The sequence below is a fragment of the Prosopis cineraria genome, unplaced genomic scaffold, assembly GCF_029017545.1.
Source record: "Prosopis cineraria cultivar Desert tree isolate PC_DT_omini unplaced genomic scaffold, ASM2901754v1 PC3, whole genome shotgun sequence".
NCBI classification, from domain to species: Eukaryota; Viridiplantae; Streptophyta; class Magnoliopsida; order Fabales; family Fabaceae; genus Prosopis; species Prosopis cineraria.
In genome coordinates this window covers 10608349-10626363 of record NW_026555334.1, presented here as the reverse complement: position 1 = coordinate 10626363, position 18015 = coordinate 10608349, and the positions used below count along the sequence as shown (strand labels likewise).

The 18015-nt window shown below is 28.8% G+C and overlaps 1 pseudogene; it reads right to left on the bottom strand.

The window, feature by feature from the left end:
• Nucleotides 1-6252: 6252 nt before the first annotated feature.
• LOC129305381 ((3S,6E)-nerolidol synthase 1-like) lies at nucleotides 6253-8833 on the bottom strand (annotated as a pseudogene).
• Nucleotides 8834-18015: the final 9182 nt, after the last annotated feature.

Below are 18015 nucleotides of genomic sequence, written 5' to 3'. Positions count from 1 at the left end.
AGTTGATGACCAATCTCAAACTAATTTTTGGAACGATAAAAAAAAAATAGAGAAAACAAATTGGGGGACAAGGAAGAACGAGGTACGAAAGATACTGAAAACTCGCTCTGTAAATCACTCACTCAAAGTGACTGTGCTCAAAAGGCACTTCACTGAAGATATTTTAGCCCTGAAATTGATTTTGTTATGCTTTTTTTTTTTTTGTTATGCTTTTTTTTTTGTTTTTATTCTTGTTTTTTTTTTCGTTTTTTGATATTGACAGCCACAGCTGAAACGTCACCATTAATAATTGCTTGTGGTTGTGGTTTTTATCCTCACACCTCACTACACATGCATCACAAACATCCAATAACTTAATTACTTTAAAGGCTCCTCCTCATTTTAGTACAATGGATGGGTTTTCAGTGAAAATGAAATTAAAATTGAAATAAAATTAAATTTTAAAAATATATTCTTTTAAAATTATTTATAAGTTACTTCTGATATATTTTATTAATATTAAAAAAATTTAAAATTCATTAACTTTATCTTAAAATTTAATAAGTTTTTAACTTTACTCCTATTAAATATGTATATTTTAATAATATATTTTCTTTCTCCAACATTTCATGGAGGATAAAAGAAAAAGTTTGTGATTAAAATTTAATGACATGACTTATAAATAAGATCAAAAAAATTATTCTCTCTCTGCCTTATAAATAGAACCAGAGAGAGTATTTGATATAAATATGGAATCATAATATAATTTTAATAAATATGTATATTTAAAATACAAAATGACCTAATTTACTTAAATTTTTCTTTTATAAAAAATAGAAAAGGACCAAAATGTCCTTGTGAAAAAAAAAATATCAGCATCAAATTATTGGAACCACAGTACCACCTCGACGGCCATAGAAGCAGCATCGGCGCTCCTCCTCTTAACCTCCCTTTCCGGTTGCACCGAGCGATTTCAAGCATCGCTTCTCTGTTGACTGCTTGATATGGTCCTCCAAAATAGATCCCGGCGATGGTCTCCATTGCGGTGCTGTTGTTACTATTATCAAACCTTCCGCGTTTCTTACGGTGGCGCGTCCTGGGAGACACTGGCAAGCCCTCGTCCTGCATGAGTGGCAGGATTCTTAGGAACTGTGATTAATTTGTACCAAAAAACACTTGATTAGGATTCATATTTTAATTCCATTTTCAACTTTAGAATTCTATGTTGGTCCCCAAAAAAAAAATGCAGAATTCTATGATAACAAACATAGCGTAATTATAATACATTTTTAATTGAATCTTTCATCTTTTAATAAAGTATTTTATTTATTTTAATTTAACATTATCTTTTTATATTTATCTTTATTTAATAAAATATTTTACTTTAAAATAAATATAAAATAATTTATTGACTACAGGTACTTTTGAAAAAGGTACATTAATTATATCTTGAAATACAAAAAAAAAACCTCATATTTTTTAATGAAAAGTGTATATTTCTATTCATTAAAAATATTTTTATACTCCCTCTGATTTTATTTTTAAATGCTGACAATTTTTTTATGTATTAATAACTCATTATCAAATATTTATAAGTAATTGTTCAAATATTAACAGTAAGGTGTCCGTAATTAACAAAAAGTCAGGAAAATGTTTGAAAAAACAAATATCTTTTTATTTAGCATAATTTTGATAACTTATCAATACTGAAGAACAAGTCATAAAAAATCAAACAAGTTGAAATTTAAAAATTAAAAACTTTTTTTATGTAGTAATAAGACATGTTTGAATATTTACAAGTAATTGTTTGAATATTTATAACAACTCATCCTTGGTCAATGGCAGCTCACCTAAATGCTTAAAAGCCAAAGTTATAATATTCTTTAGTAATGACATTTTTAGGGATGATTCAATGCTTCAAAATAAAAGACACTTCGATAAAAGTAATGTTTTAGTAATGATATTTCTCTAATATTATCTTTCTCATTATATTCTCTTATTTTAATATTCTTTCACAAATAGAGCATTAAATTGGCAAACCAACATTATTTACAACCTACAAGGTTCCAATAGCTAAATAATAAATTAATTATAAACAATTTTGAAATATAAAAAGAAAATTTCGGTGCATAAAAAAATATTTGAGAATTTATTGAGGATTAAATTTTTTAAAAGTTATAAAAATAATTTAAAATGGAGAATTCACCCTAAATAGTATAAATTAGAATTTAATTTCAAGCAAAGTAATAATAATAAATAAAATAAGATGATTAAATGAAAATATGTATATATGAATATATTTATACTTTTTTGATCAGATGAACATATTTATATTTGTAGCATAAAATAGTATATATATATGTATGTATGTATGTATGTATGTATGTATAATAATCAATATTTTTAAATAGGGTGAGTTGGTTAAAATTTATTTATATTTAAAATCAAGGAAAGCAATATACGTCGCATGATGCATATTTATTTTCTTGTCTACATGTCTACTATAAAGTTTGACTTTTATGCTGACTTTATAATAAGTTTATGTTACAATTTAGAGGCTAATTAAATTATTTGTTGGTGGTTATATAAAATAAAAAATTACTCGCACTAATTATTAAGGAGGACATAACATCCTTTTAATTAGGGGAGATTGTGATGACTTTGAAATAAGATGTAACAATATTTCTTAAATAGGCCAACAACTGTTATCTAATTATAAATTAATATGGATTTAACTCATAACTCATCATGAGTTTAAATCTTGCAGTTAATGTGAGAATTGTGGTGGTGAATGATCTGTATATAATTACCTTGGTGAATATTCTTCAAAATTTAGAAACACATCCCCACTTTGGTAAACTTTTGTAATCCAATTCACCTAAATTTTTTATTTTATAAAAGAAAAAAAATACTTCGTTCATTAAAAATATTAAGAAAATATTTAAAATTTATTGGTAAACTATTTATATTTAAAATTTCGGTGCATAAAAAAATATTTGAGAATTTATTGAGGATTAAAATTTTTAAAAGTTATAAAAATAATTTAAAATGGAGAAATGTAAAAAGATAATATTAATCTGAATAATTAACTAATTTATTGAGGGATATTGATTGATTTAAAATGTCTTATATATTTTAATAGAAATTAGTGTTAAATGGGGTTTTTCATATCACTGTTTAAAAAAATGGGGTTTTCATATCTATTTAATAACTAAAATATATAAAACTCCTCATCAACTTTAAATCAAATGCATATAACTTCCGTCATATTTAAATGTTTAAAAATCACACCTTTGACTTTCAAATTTCGATAATCGACCTCTTATTGTTAAAGTGACCATTAAATTTAATAGAATTGATGCCACATCAACTATTCAAAATTATCGGCAGGTGACATGTAATTTATTGTATTTTATTAATTTATCCTGACTTAATTTACTACTGGGCAATTTTGTAATTTGACTAATAGCAATCCCTAATTCCTATCGCCTTGCATTGTGTTTTCCTCTTGCTCTCTTCGTCTCTGCAAGTCTTTCATGTCAGTGATGGGTTCTTAATCTTCTAATCGTGATCTTCAATTGACAATTCATATGCGTCCTATTTCTGTCATCTTTTTTCTTAAATTCTTGCAATGGTATTATGTCAACAATTTACGCAAATATTTGAAAGTATCTTTAAGGTTGCTTTTTTTCCCCCAGTAAATAGTGAAAGAAGCGGCTAAGAAAAGAACAAAGCTTGCACGACATTTCATTGGGGCAATGCTGTGGAGAAAATGTAGCCATTTGTTTCTCTGTAGTTGGCCTTCAATTTCTATGAGTTGTCAGGACAATGAAGATTGATTTTTGACATGAGCTCTTTTTAATGCTTCTAAGGATTTGTCGGCTACAAGAAATTAATTAGTTTTTTCCTATGGAAGGCAATCGCAGGTTTAAGGAATAATTGTAGATTTGATGAAAGAAAGTGATGGACGCATGTGGATGATTTTTCAAATGGAAAAGATGATTAGAAGTCAAATGACACATGCTCCCTCTGTTTTTTTATATATATATCATATATATATATATAACTTTATCACACAGTGTAAAAAAATTATTTAATTATAATAATTATATTTAAAATAAAAAATAGATTAAATATTCTGTATTAATCAATGTAAGTATATATTAATTATTTCTCATAATATAAATTATGAAAAATAATTTAAAAAATGTGTAATAAATACTTATTAAAATATGTGATTTTGTTTATATAAAAAAAGTAAAAAATAATCATTTCTCTTATAAATAAAAATGGAGTAATAACAAGCAAGAAATACTTTGCTTTGAATAGAAACACAAAATTGCCTTTACGCAAATTGAGAGAATAAATTAACTAAATATAATAAATTACATGCCATCTATCAAACAATTTTAAATAGTCGGTCTGAATTTCATTAAATTTAATAGCTACTTTAACCGCTTGGAGTTGATAGTCAAAAATTTTTAAAGTTGAGGGTGTGATTTTTAAAATTTTAAATGTGAGGGAGGCTGTATATCAACCTAAAGTTGGTGGGAGTTTTGTGTGTTTTGGCCCTAGTTAATTACATAAAAGTCACTACTATGTATCATTACGACATTGATCAAAACACTAAGAAATTCATTGAATAGAGGCAATAATTCATTTTCAATGGTTCAGATTATTGATGCTAATTACAGACAATGAAGTAAAAGATCGTATAGTAATTGAATTTTACTTTTAGTGAAGCGTTATCATCAAAGATATATTTTTACCAACCACATGAATTTGAATTAAATAAGTACTTCAGGTGAAAAAAATTAAATTGAATTAGTACGACAATACACGTGACTTTAATGAAGGACGTGTACCACAATCAGGCTCCCTTATTGTTATGTCTCGCATGGAAAGAATTTGGAGGAGGGTCCTCACCACATATGTGGACACATTGTATATTATACTCCCTTCATTTTAAATTAAAAAATATTTTTAAAGAAGATTGAGCATCCCAAAATATAAAATACTTTGATAAAAATAAAGTTTCATTAATAATACTTTTTTATTATTGCCCTTCCCATATATTCTCTCTCTTCAATATTTTTTTATTAATAGAGTATTAAATGTAGGGCATTTTTGAAAGTTCATATTTTTAAAAATAAAGTTGTAAAGTTTATTTAATGGGTTTTATTAATACATGAGATTTTATTTAAAAGTGTCTCAAATTTAAGACAGAGGGAGTATTAAGCTAAATTTTTGAAAAGAGAGTAATAACTTTGATAAAGTAACGTTAAAGTCAAACCTAAGTTTGTCTAGTTGGCGGGCCACCCGTAACGAATCATTATAGATTGGTGAGAAGCATTTAAGTCTCACATCATAAGGACTTGGAAAGACTCTTGATTATATAAGTGGATGTACACTGAGATAGTTTTTTCTTTTAAAAGAAAAAGAGAATAATAATCTCGTGACATTATGTCCTGCATATGGATTATAGTCAATGTTATACATCAATCATGTTTTTCAAGTGGAAATTGATGAATAAAGATCTCATAAGAATATTAATTAATATCAAGTTAAGATCTTTTCATAATTAATATTTTTAAATTTAATATTTATTTTTTCATGTTTTAATATTAATTTTTTTTAAAAAACCTTGATTTAACATTAATCTTCTTGAAGTACTTACATGTCATTCTCCTTTCTTTTACTGTTAAATATTTTTTTCTAATAATATTGTTTCCCTTTTTTTTATTTATAATGTGAGAGTATATTTCTATTATGTGTGTGGGTGTGTGAGACAATTCCGGAGCCCTCTTCCTTCTCTCTCAATAATATAATTCATTTACAATGTCAATATATATATATATATATATATGAGAAACATGGTTATTTATATATATATATATAGATATATGAGAAACATGGTTATTTTTTTAGCTAGCTAAACATTTTTCTTACATAAAAAATGTTCGCTATTTTTTAAAATCGCAATTTATTTTGATCTTCAACAATTTCATAATATTTTTTCCACATTGAAATTTATGCAAACCTATATATTTAAATCGCTATATACGGATATGTTGGCACATGAACCCGGTAAATCTTAAGAAAAAACTTATATATTTTTAAGATGTTTGTATCTAATTAAATCAAAATACGTGAATTTTGACAAAATTATTTTTTTATAATAAATTTTTTATATTATTATTCACATGTCATGATTTAATTTAATATAAATATATCAAGTATATAAAATTAAATACAAAAGTCTTACCCTGAATTTTATAGCTACATGCACATGAAGTTTTTTCTTCCGTACAAAAGGAAGCGAGCTATCAACGCACAAGACAAATGAGAATCTAAGGCCCATAATTTCGTCGGCGTGTGGGGATAATCACAGAAGAACTTGATCATAAAGCAACGACTTGACTTGCGACTCTAGCTCGGGAAGGCATTGATTGTGATCGTAACTGTACATTAATGGCACCATCCTCGCTAGATTCAGAGACGCCTTCGTAAACGACGAGCCAAACGTGTCGTCCAATACGAACTCTCTGTTGAGACTCTTCCACGCTTCTGAGATCTTACCCATCACCACCTCTGCCCGCCCTTTTCTCCTCCTTCATCTCCTTCATCACACATCCATGTACGATCCATCCTTTCCCTCCTGATTCTCGTCCTGCAAATTATTCATTCCTTATGAACTGACAACATATCTTTTACTATGTCTACAATTCTGGTTCGAAAACTGAACGAAGCGTGGAAGATATCAGACTAGTTTCTGTGAAAGGTTTCCCCTCAGCACTTCCAGGTCATCCCAGAGACGAAGAATTGTGGCGGTGGAAGAGATAATGGTTGGATTATTGTCAATCTTTGCACAGTTTCTTGAGATAAACGTCGACCCAACAGAAAGAAAATGTGAACCACACTATATGCACTCCCGAGCTTACTATCCCATTCTTCAAGTACTCTTCTCCTTCGCAAGCGGCATCTTCCCTGACGCAAACCATTCTGCTTCTGTCAGAAATGCTCGCACAACCTTCCCCACTGTACAGTTCAAGCAAAAAAATATTGCACTCCCGAGCTTACTATCCCATTCTTCAAGTACTCTTCTGCGTACTCTTCGCATCGGCATTTCCTGACGCAAACCATTCTGCTTCTGTCAGAAATGCCTCGCACAACCTTCCCACTGTACAGTTCAAAAAGCAAAAAATATATATATATATATATATAAGTCAATGAAAAATCTTTCATACTATAAGAACATATCTGATTGCGATATTGCTCGATCATATATACCATATACGCCTTTCGAAGGGACGCACTGGGGTTCCATCCGTGTTTTTGATACACCTTGTAGCTGATTTCATTGGTGACATCATAGAGTGCCTTGAAACACATTTTCATGTAATCTGGTAGTTTTTCTGTAGCTTCAATATCCCATCTGCATGCATTATTCAAACATTGTCGATCATATTCTTTAACTTTCTAGCTGAAATATTATTTGTAGGAATGATCGACAACGTTTGACGTGTACCTGGTAACAGCTTTTGTGAAAAGAGTTAATTCTTCAAGGTTCCCATAGATATCAAATATGTCATCCATTAGGTAGATGAAGGAGATTGGTTTGGTTTCGTGAGCTCGACCCTTTCTTCTGAAAAGGATGGATCTGTTAAGCATGCCAATGACCAAATGTACCATTTCAGTGGTTGGTTTCTTGCATATTTCAATTCAACTCGTTAGCTAAACGAGTTCAGTCCACCATCTGGAAGAAAAAAAGTTTAAATATAATTGATGAATATATTGACACGAAAATTTATAAAATGGATTTTTGAAGTATTTCATATAAAAGCGTACTTGGAAATATGAATAATCTCCGTTTGGTAAGCGGATTGGAGCAAATTGAAGTTCATTTTGGCCACATCTTGTAAGGCATTGACCCATCCATTCATTCCATGGCTGCCTTGAAAGAAGTTTCTGGAAGTGAAAATCGGCAGGCTTCGGTGAAAAGGTTGCTCCAAAGTTCTCCTCACAAACTCAGCTTTATCAACGCTGAGATAAGCACTTCTTTCTTTGAGAATCTTCCCGCCAAATTGTTCAGCTTCATCAAGTATGGCTTCTCCTTCCATTCTTAATTGTGAAGCTTCATATAAATCTATCTATCATTCCCTTGATATCTTCACCTACCTTCTGGTTAAACTTTCCCTCCTTTCCTCCTTTCTGTAAACTTCTCAAACACCTCTGCAACCAGAAGGCAAACCATGTTATCATTCTTTCAATATATATCATGTGTGTGTTTTTGAATAATCGGTTCACCACCTGCAGGTACATAGTGACCTTGCTGCCTCAGAAGGCGGAAGCGAAGAGCAACCACATGAAGATGATCATGACCATAGCCACTTCCATAAGTTCTGGAGATCGTGTGTTGAGCTGCTAGGAATTCGTTAATTTCTTCTTGGAAGTGGTAAGGGATGTTCAGGCGATGCATAGCATCACCATGTAAAGCCTTTCAATGAACATTTTCACCACAGAATTTTCACACACATTCTTAAGAGCGTTCTTGTACAGTTTCAGCTCTCCTTCCAGATTATGGCAGAGGTGATCCTGCCATGGAAGAATAAAAGTTAAAAACTCAAGTCTATAAAGAAACAGTGCATATAACACAGTAAGATTATGAGGAAATGACTTACAGAGTTTGTGAAAGGGGTAGAAGGGCTTTTGTCAGAGATGATCCATTTGTTTCAGTAGGCAGAGAATGAAGCCTGAAAGAGGAGGATCTGTGAGCAGAAAGCTCAGCTTTTGTGGAAGGAAAATGGGGATTGCTGGAGAGAACGATGGATGATTTCATATTGATCAGTGCCATGAAATGAAAAATAGTTAACTTCTCAGGAGGGATGAATATCTTCTTTTCTGTGATGCTTGAGGAAGGAAGAATTTTCGGCGATATTTATCGGAGTCTTCCACCCACCTGGCCACGACACGTGACTGAATATTGAATGTCTATAATTGTATGAGAGAATTACATAAAGGTCTTTTATCAATTAATTTAAATTAGATATTAAGTATTAAATTTTAAAATTTATAACTCCTATTATAATAAATTTAAACTTGTATTTTTAAATTTTAATAAAAAAATTAATTTTTTTATTTTTAATTATATTAAATATAAAAAATAAATTATAAATTCATCACAACGACATAGCTGTAAACTTAAAACATAGAGTTATATATTTTTTAAATTTGACATTTGGGACTTAAATTAATTAATTTTTTTTAGGATCTCTTTGTCATGTTTCCTAATTGTATATCCAAATCTCTCTTGGTCTTGATATTGAATAAATTCATTCTTTAATGTTCTCTGGGTCCTCAAATGTTATTCCCTGCACAATCATGAAATTTGACCTAAATTATGTTATTTATGACTTAGAATAGTATGAAATTAGATTTATTCCCTCGTGCCCTGCACGGGGATCGGAAATTTTAATATTTACAGATAAAAATAAAATATATAAATTAAGATTCAAAAATATCAACAAAAAAATTTTTAAAACATCTAACATTCTTAAGTCAACAATAGTTCATTGATATTCATTAACTTTATAAAAAAGATCAATCTTTTTTAATTAGTTAAAATACCCCTTTTTGGCCGTTAAGTCATAAGGATAGAACTTAATATATTGAAAATGGTTGGTAAGTTAATGAGTATCCATTAACATGATTGATATATGAAAAATAATTATTTAAAATTAATAATATTAAAGGTTAGAGGATTGAAAAGATGTTTTCTAAAAATTAAAAGATCAAACTAAAATTTTATATAAAATAAGAGAACCAAAAATACGTTACTTAAACCCTATATTTTATTTCTTGATGTTCTTATCGGTTATGGGTAATAAGTTGCTAATATTGTAGGGAATACAATGATTCTAATGGTTAAAGGACAAAGCAAGAGTAATTAAAAATAAATTGTAAGTATAATTCGTTAATAGTATAATTTAATGAAAACATCATTCAACACTGTAGCTATTTATTTTTATTCGAAGGTCGAAAAATCTAAAATTTTGCTGTAAGATTAAGGACCAGACTATATATAAAAAAAAAAAGTTTTGTTGGTTAATTATCAAAATACCATATATTAATTTAAAAAAGCCTCATCCCTCCACCTTGGTGCCCTGTTTATTGTCAGCTACTGGAGCCCATTGTTAGTGGTGCTCGTCGACATAAGTTGGCCGCTTACTTGAGCTTTCCTGACCACCATAAAAATTTGGGAAAAAAAAAAAAGCAAACTAACAACCTCTGTATAAAATTTATATTAATACAAAAATAAATTATTATTAAAATTTAAATATATTTTTATTGATATACAAAATTAAATAGACTAAATTGTATTTAAAATGAGTTATTATTAAAATTTAAATAATAATAATTAATAAAAAATTAAACTTTTTAACATAGGCGGTGCCACATTGACTTTTTAACATAGGCGGCGCTACATTGAAGCCAAGAGGACAAATGCATCCCTTGAGGTTAGAAAAAATTATAAAAAAAATTCATGTGTTTCAATATTTTGCATTCCTTAGTCTAATTATTTTGCACCTCTTGACCAAACTTTAAAGATTTTAGGTAAAAAAAAATTTTAATTATTTTTTAATTATTAATTTTAACAGTGTTGCACCTCATAGCTTAGGGTCTTGACACCGCCACTTCTTTTTAATTATATAAGCAGATATTTTCTTGGTGAATACAAAAACTATCCTAAATAATTTCAGTAATGTTTTAGTTGATGTTTTGCTCAATGGAAGAGTTCAATTTATTTATTATTTAATGAACTCCTAGAATAGCAACAAACACTTATACATGGAACACATTTCGTAGACATGGGATTAAGAAAAATGTTTTGAAAATTTTGGGACTTATGAATAATTGTCAGTCATTTTTTTGAAAAAAAAAGTTACACATAGGTCCCACATAAAAAAATTTATACTCAAGAGATCTCATAAAATTCACAAAATGCTTTTAAGTTTAAATATTGTGTATTTACAAACTTGACTAAGGGTATTAACAATTAGACAATGGCCATTTATAACTTGTTAAAAAATGACAACTTGTAATAGCAAATTATAAATTGCTAAAAAATTTTAAATTTAAGAGTATTTTGTGAATTTTGGGGATATTTTTGATGATAAATTATCTTTTTAAGACTTTAAATGTAATTTTTTTTTTTGGGACAAAATTTGGCTGCTAGGAGACGGAAAAAAAAAAAAACAGAGTAGGGTTTTGTCGCCTTGGCATTGCATTATTTTGTAAGTTTCAACTTTGGGCAACACCAAACGTTGGGGTGACTGGTCTATGTAGGATGGGACAGGAAATAACCATGAAGCATTAGGGGCATTATTATCCAAGCATTTCGAGTTACCCCACATCGCGACAGGGGAATTTAACGAGGGTTCAATATTATTTATTTTTAAAATCTAAAATCATATATACCTCTCATTAGTGGCAATGTAGTTGCCGTTCGGTGTGAGGTGCAAAATTTTTAAAATAATAATTTAAAAATAATTGATATTTAAAAAAAAATAGTACTCTGCATGGTTTTAAGTTATAAAAGTATTAAACAATTATCTCATTATCAATATTAGAAAAAAAATTTAATATAAGTCACTAAGCATTATTAGTAATGAATCTCTCATACATTTTACAATAATTTTTTCACAAATTTCATATAAAAAAAGCTTTTTTTTTTTGGTTTTACCATTGCTGTAACAATTGATAATATCATTCATAACATTAAGAAAGAATAATTTTTTTTTTAAAAACCCACACATCTTAAAGTTGGATTAAGATGTGTAAAAATATTTAGATCAAAGGGTGCAAAGCATTGAAAATATATGAACTCTTTTTATAATTTTTTTTTTAAATTGAGAGCGTGTATTTTCCCCCCTCAAGTTATGTAGCGCCCGCCTATGCCTCCCACTGTACTCCTTTTAAAATATTATTTAAATTTAAAAAACACAGTTATTAATTTTATATTTTTTTATTAGATTTTACTTTTAATTTCTATATTTTTAAATATATTGTTAATTCCTTAATTTTAGCAAAAGTGAGGATATTTTTTTTGGTTGCCCACCTGATTCACGAAAACTTCACCCCTACTACATTTGGATCCGACCCGGGTTGTGCACCTGACTTTGGTGGATGAATTTCCAGTAAAAATTTTTTACATACACAAGTCTCGAACTCAAGACATTGCTTAAGCAAAACTGAGTCTCTTAGCACTTGAACCAACTCCCGTTTGGTAAATTGAGTGATATTACTAGTCAATTTATCTATAATTTCAAGTTTTTAGTGTTTTCAGAGATTGAAAACATTGAAAAAAAACTATGTAGATTAAAAGTAAATTCAATAAAACTATTTGTAATGAATGATTATTTTTCCTTAAATTTCTGTTAGAATTGCATCCTTTTTAATTAAAATGTCCTTTTTTCTAGTATCATTTGATTTTAGGGATATTGAGCATCTATACTTTCATCGTATCCTACCTCCAAGAATCATTAAATAAAAAATTTCTTCTTTTTCCGAAACCTTCTAAACCAGATTTTATGTTGCATGTTTTCTCTATTGCGGAAATATGTTGATCAAATATCATCTGATGATTAACAATTCCGTGGTCATGTTTCCGTCGCAAAAAGCATTGTCAACGGAATCAAGTACCTTCCTTTTTATATGAAATTTCACCATGAAATGGATTTAAAATCATACTTTCATTGGTTTAGTATGCATAACATTTAAATTTTTACAGATTTCAATTCCACCAAAATACTCCTAATTCAATTCCATTCATATCATGAGGGAATTGGGACAATTTCATGAAATTGCCATCATTGCCACAGACTAACTACATATGATGTAACTATATGACAGAAGTTAAGAATAAAAATAATAAATAAATAAAAAAAGATGCTAAGTACTTAATAGTTACATATATACTTGACGGTTATATTATAATAACCATCAAATATATCTTTTATCTCATCTCATATTATATTTTTATAAATATATTTGATACTTGTTTGCATATCATCATCAAGTATATTTTTTAAACACTTGACGATTATATGTAAACAGTGTTAAATATATAATTTAAAAGAAAATTGATAAGAAAATTGTTAAGTACTCGGGCTAATATTTGACAGCTTTTGGGTAATAAGCTTCAAGTGAGTAATACTTGACAATTATTACTAAATAATTATTAAGTATTGCCTTTTAAATTTTCACTCTAATACCTTTCGTTTTTACATTTTTTGCAACTCAAATGTTTTTTGGAAACACTCCTAAATTGTCCGAAAATCATTTTCCATCATAGAAACTACATAAAAACATGAATTGACACTTGATTCTTCTTGAATTTTGATCGTGGGTTCTAATTTTTGGGGTTTGTGCATGATTTATTCATCCAAGATTTCATTTTGTACATTTTGAGTTCGTCTTCATCCCTTGCATAGGTAAGTTTCTCTTTCATCTTCCTAATTCATTTATGGGTTTACTGTATAGGGTAAATTTGATTTAAAATTTCACTCCTTGCTTTTCAATAGTGCAAAACGTTTCCTTCTTTCCTCCTCCCCTCCTTTTCTTCTTCATCCTCGTGCTCTACCTCTCTCAAGTAAGTTAGCCTATCCTTTCTCATTATGGCATTGTTGTCAATTGATTGGAATTAGTGATTGGAATACGAAATTTTTGTTCATTAGAACTATTCTTGTGACTGGATGTATAACTTTTGGTTTAGGTTCTTTGTTAATTATGAAATTAAATTTAGGATTACATGAAAATTATTTTACTATTGAGCATTATGATTTTGTTGAAAATTTGATTCCCTATTTGTGGTAGTGTGTGATAATTTTTTTGTTGGATAATTTGATTAGGTATGATTAAGTTATATTTATTTTTAAGATGAATTTTTTGTATCAATTGTTGCTGGATAATTTGATTGGGTATAATTATTATATGATAACTTGCATGATGAAATTCTTAAATAACGAGAGGTTTTAAAACTTGAGAAACTCTCTTTTTTAAGCCATTATGATGATGAATTTTTTAGGATGAAATTTTTATATCAATTATTGTTGAATTTGATTGAGTATAATTAAGATATATGAGAACTTGCAAGATGAAATTTTTTAATAAAGAGAGGGCTTAAGCTTAGGAAAGTCTCTATTTTAAGCCGTTATGCTGTCAAAATTATTTTAATGGCTAGCATTAAAACATAGTTATTAGTTTTAAACAAAATTAAAGAGGGAATGTGCAAACATATGATTAGTGACTTATTCACTGATTGATCCTTTATATCTAACTCTCTCACCATCTAAGGGTATTCAAAGTCACTAATCATATTTCTCTCTTAATCTTTTCTAGGACTTATAGATAAGGAACGAATGTCTACTAATCGTTTATCCATGGAATATTGGGATGGGGTGGCGGATTTCATTAAGTTTGGCAGTTAAGCATATAGAGGACCCTACTAGAATTGTTTGCCTGTGTTTAAAGCCAGGCCTTGTGAAGTGGGTTAGTCTAGATATTTGTGAAGAAGACTTGGTGATTAATGGGATAGATTAAAGTCACAAGTATTGGATAATGCATGGCAAGACAAGGGATGATATTAGTTGTAGCTAGAAGCATAGTGAAAGCTGTGCGTCATCTCTTGATAATTTTGATGCATGTATAATTTAAGAAGATTGTCTTGAACAAATGGCCAAATTGATAGAAGAGGACCTCGAGGATTGTCCAAAATATTTGAGAAGTTGAAAAGTGATGCTGAGATGCCATTGTACGTTGGTTGTAATGCATCAAAGTTGTCAGTAGTGTTAAAATTATACAACATGAAAACAAAACAAGGATAGAGTAATGCAAGCTTCATCGAGTTGCTTGGGTATTTGAAAGTAGAATTACCTTCTAAGAAAAACAAGCTTCCTTGCTGAACATATGACACAAAACAAGTGCTGTGATCAATTGGTATGAGTTACAAAAAGATGTACACATGCCCTAATGATTGCCTTTTATTTTGTAATGAATATGCGCCACTAACTGAGTGTCCAAAGTGTAATTTACAAGAAGAATGGGTCGAGTCTGATGAAGGCACTATGATATTTCCAATCGTGCCTAGATTTAGATGCATGTATAGTTATGCAGAAGTTGCGAAAAGCTTAACATGGAATGGAAATGAAAAGATTAAAGATGGAATGCTTCATCATTGTCCTAATTCTCCACAATGGAGAAAGAATGAGTATGAGTATCTTAAATTCGGGGAAGAGAGTAGGAACCTACACCTTGCTTTGTCTACTGACGGGAAGAATCCTTATGGCAAGGGTGGAGGCAGAAAATTTTATTAGAAGGGGCTAAAATAACAAAACATATATGATAATTAAAAGAAAATTAAATATGTATATATCACTAACATAACATAAATGTTTCACCTATATATTTACATTTAATTTTACGCGCACACCACACATAACAAATATATATATATATATATATCTTCACTTTTTTAAGTTTTGCTCATTAATTTTTCATACCATAAGAATAATTAATTATCATGTTTATGAAAAAATTTTAAAAATTTCCTTGTCAATATAAACTAGGGTTAATGAAAAAATAAGATCCTAAACTTTTGCTCAAAAATTAACCTGGATCCTGAACTCTTAAAATATGTAAAATAAACCCCTAAACTTTTAAATTTACAGCAAAAAAACTCTGACCATTAACTTTTAATGTCATTACTGTTCACACGGGTACTGTAACAGTTAGGATTAAATTCTTAAGAAAATAAATCTTGAACAATACATGTGTGAACAGTAATGATGTTAAAAGTTAATAGTCAGGATTTATTTTGCTATGAATTTAAAAGTTTAGGGTTTATTTTCATATTTTAAAAGTTCAGGATTCAAGGCAATTTCAGGCAATAGTTCAGGGTCATATTTGCTCATTAACCTTATAAACTATCATTAAATTGGAAAAGATTTTATCTTCCCTATAAGTATTGAATAATTTAAATGCATCCTTTGGATCTAAAGTTCTATTCAATGTAAAAACTCTATTACTTGCTTATTAAATTTACTATTTAATTCTTTTAATTGATATATTCTTCATTTGATATATTTTGAATTTTTGTTGCAGTGCTTTATAAAGTTTTAGTAATAATTCTCATAAGTTATTTTATCAAATATAAAATGAAAGCAAAATCAAATGATATTAATCCTTTTAAAGCAACTGTAATGTTGTTTTATTGAAATAAATAGATCATATGATAATTATATCTTCAAGCTATTACAACAATTGGATTATAGATGAATAAAAAAATACTATGAAATTGAAATGAAAATTTCATCTATAATGTGCCAATTTTAAGGGATTGAAAATATATAATCCTTACATTTTACTAAGAAAAAAATTAAAAAGTTATGGGGGCTGTGGCCCTTGCTAGTCCCCCTGTCTCTATCCCTACTTATGGGCTTCAAAGTAGTAGTCACAGTATATGGCTAGTCATTTTGATGATTTATAACCTTCTTTCATGGTTTTGCATGAGGTGTAAGTATACGATGTTGTCCATGGTAATTACTAGAAGCAACTTAGGAATGACATAAACACATATTTGGCTCTTCTAATTGATGACTTAAAGATCATGTGGGAGTCAGGTGTAGAAATATATGATAGGTGCAGAGAAAAAAGATTCAATTTGAGAGCTATGCTTTTCGATGCAATCAACGATTTTCCTACTTATGATAATTTGTCAAGGTATAGTATTAAATGGTAACTTGAAAGCCCTATTTGCCAAGAAGGAACATATTTTATGTGTCTGCAACATGGAATGAAGAATATTTACCTTAGGCATCATAGATTTTTACACCAACAATATCATTATTGGTGATTGAGAAAAAGCCTTTAATGGAAATCCAAAAGAAGATGAGCCATCTTTGCCGTTAATAGGCGACACGTTATTTGAAAAGATCAAGAATTTTGATTTTGAATTTGACAAATCTTTTACGAGGCACCTTAGGAGAAGCGGATGAAAAAAGAAATCTATTTTTTTTAACTCCTTTATTGTACTATTTTAGATGTTCGACATTTTCTTAGTATTATACATATTGGAAATTAAAGGCATTTGCATAGTAATTTTTTTTAATTACCAGCTCACTGGTATATATATTTACTTGATTTGTATTTGCAAGGAGCATCTCTCATATTAAAAAAACACCCTTAATATTTAACAGTTATTATGACATAACTATTAAGGTTATTTCAAAATAACCATAAATTATTGTTGGCTAAATACTATTCAGATTTTACCAAAAATATTTGATAGTTATTTAGAAATAACCATTAAGTTTTTAGACATCAGTTGATGGTTATTATAAATAACCATCAAGTACTGTCTTGTGGAAGATAGCATAAATGCAAATGTATAAGATTTACTTGATGGTTATTTGAAAATGACCATCAAGTAATATCTTAAATATTTGAGTGTTTTTAACCGTCAAGCAAGAATATCCCTTATATATGGCATCCTATTACTTGACGGTGACATTACTTGATGGTTATTTCTAAATAATCATCAACTATTGTCTTGTGGAAGATGGCATAAATGCAAATGTATAAGCTTTACTTAATGGTTATTGGAAAATAATCATCAAGTAATATCTTAAATATTTGATGATTTTTAATCATCAAGTAAAAGTATTCTTTATATATAGCGCCCCATTACTTGACGATTAAAAACTGTCAAATATTGGCTAAAATAATCGTTAAGTAAGGGGGTGGTGTTCGATGGTAGTGATTAGTGATGACTTTTTTTGCTTTTAATTTTTATAAGGGCATTTTAGTCTTTATTTATTTTAAATACATGTACTTATTAAAATTATATATGAATTTCATCTTCATACAAAATACACATCTATAACACAATTCTATTTAGACTCCAATTTTAATTCTAACTCAAAAAAAAAAAACTATTTCATCATACCAAACAGGGCCTTAATTCTTATTATTATCATT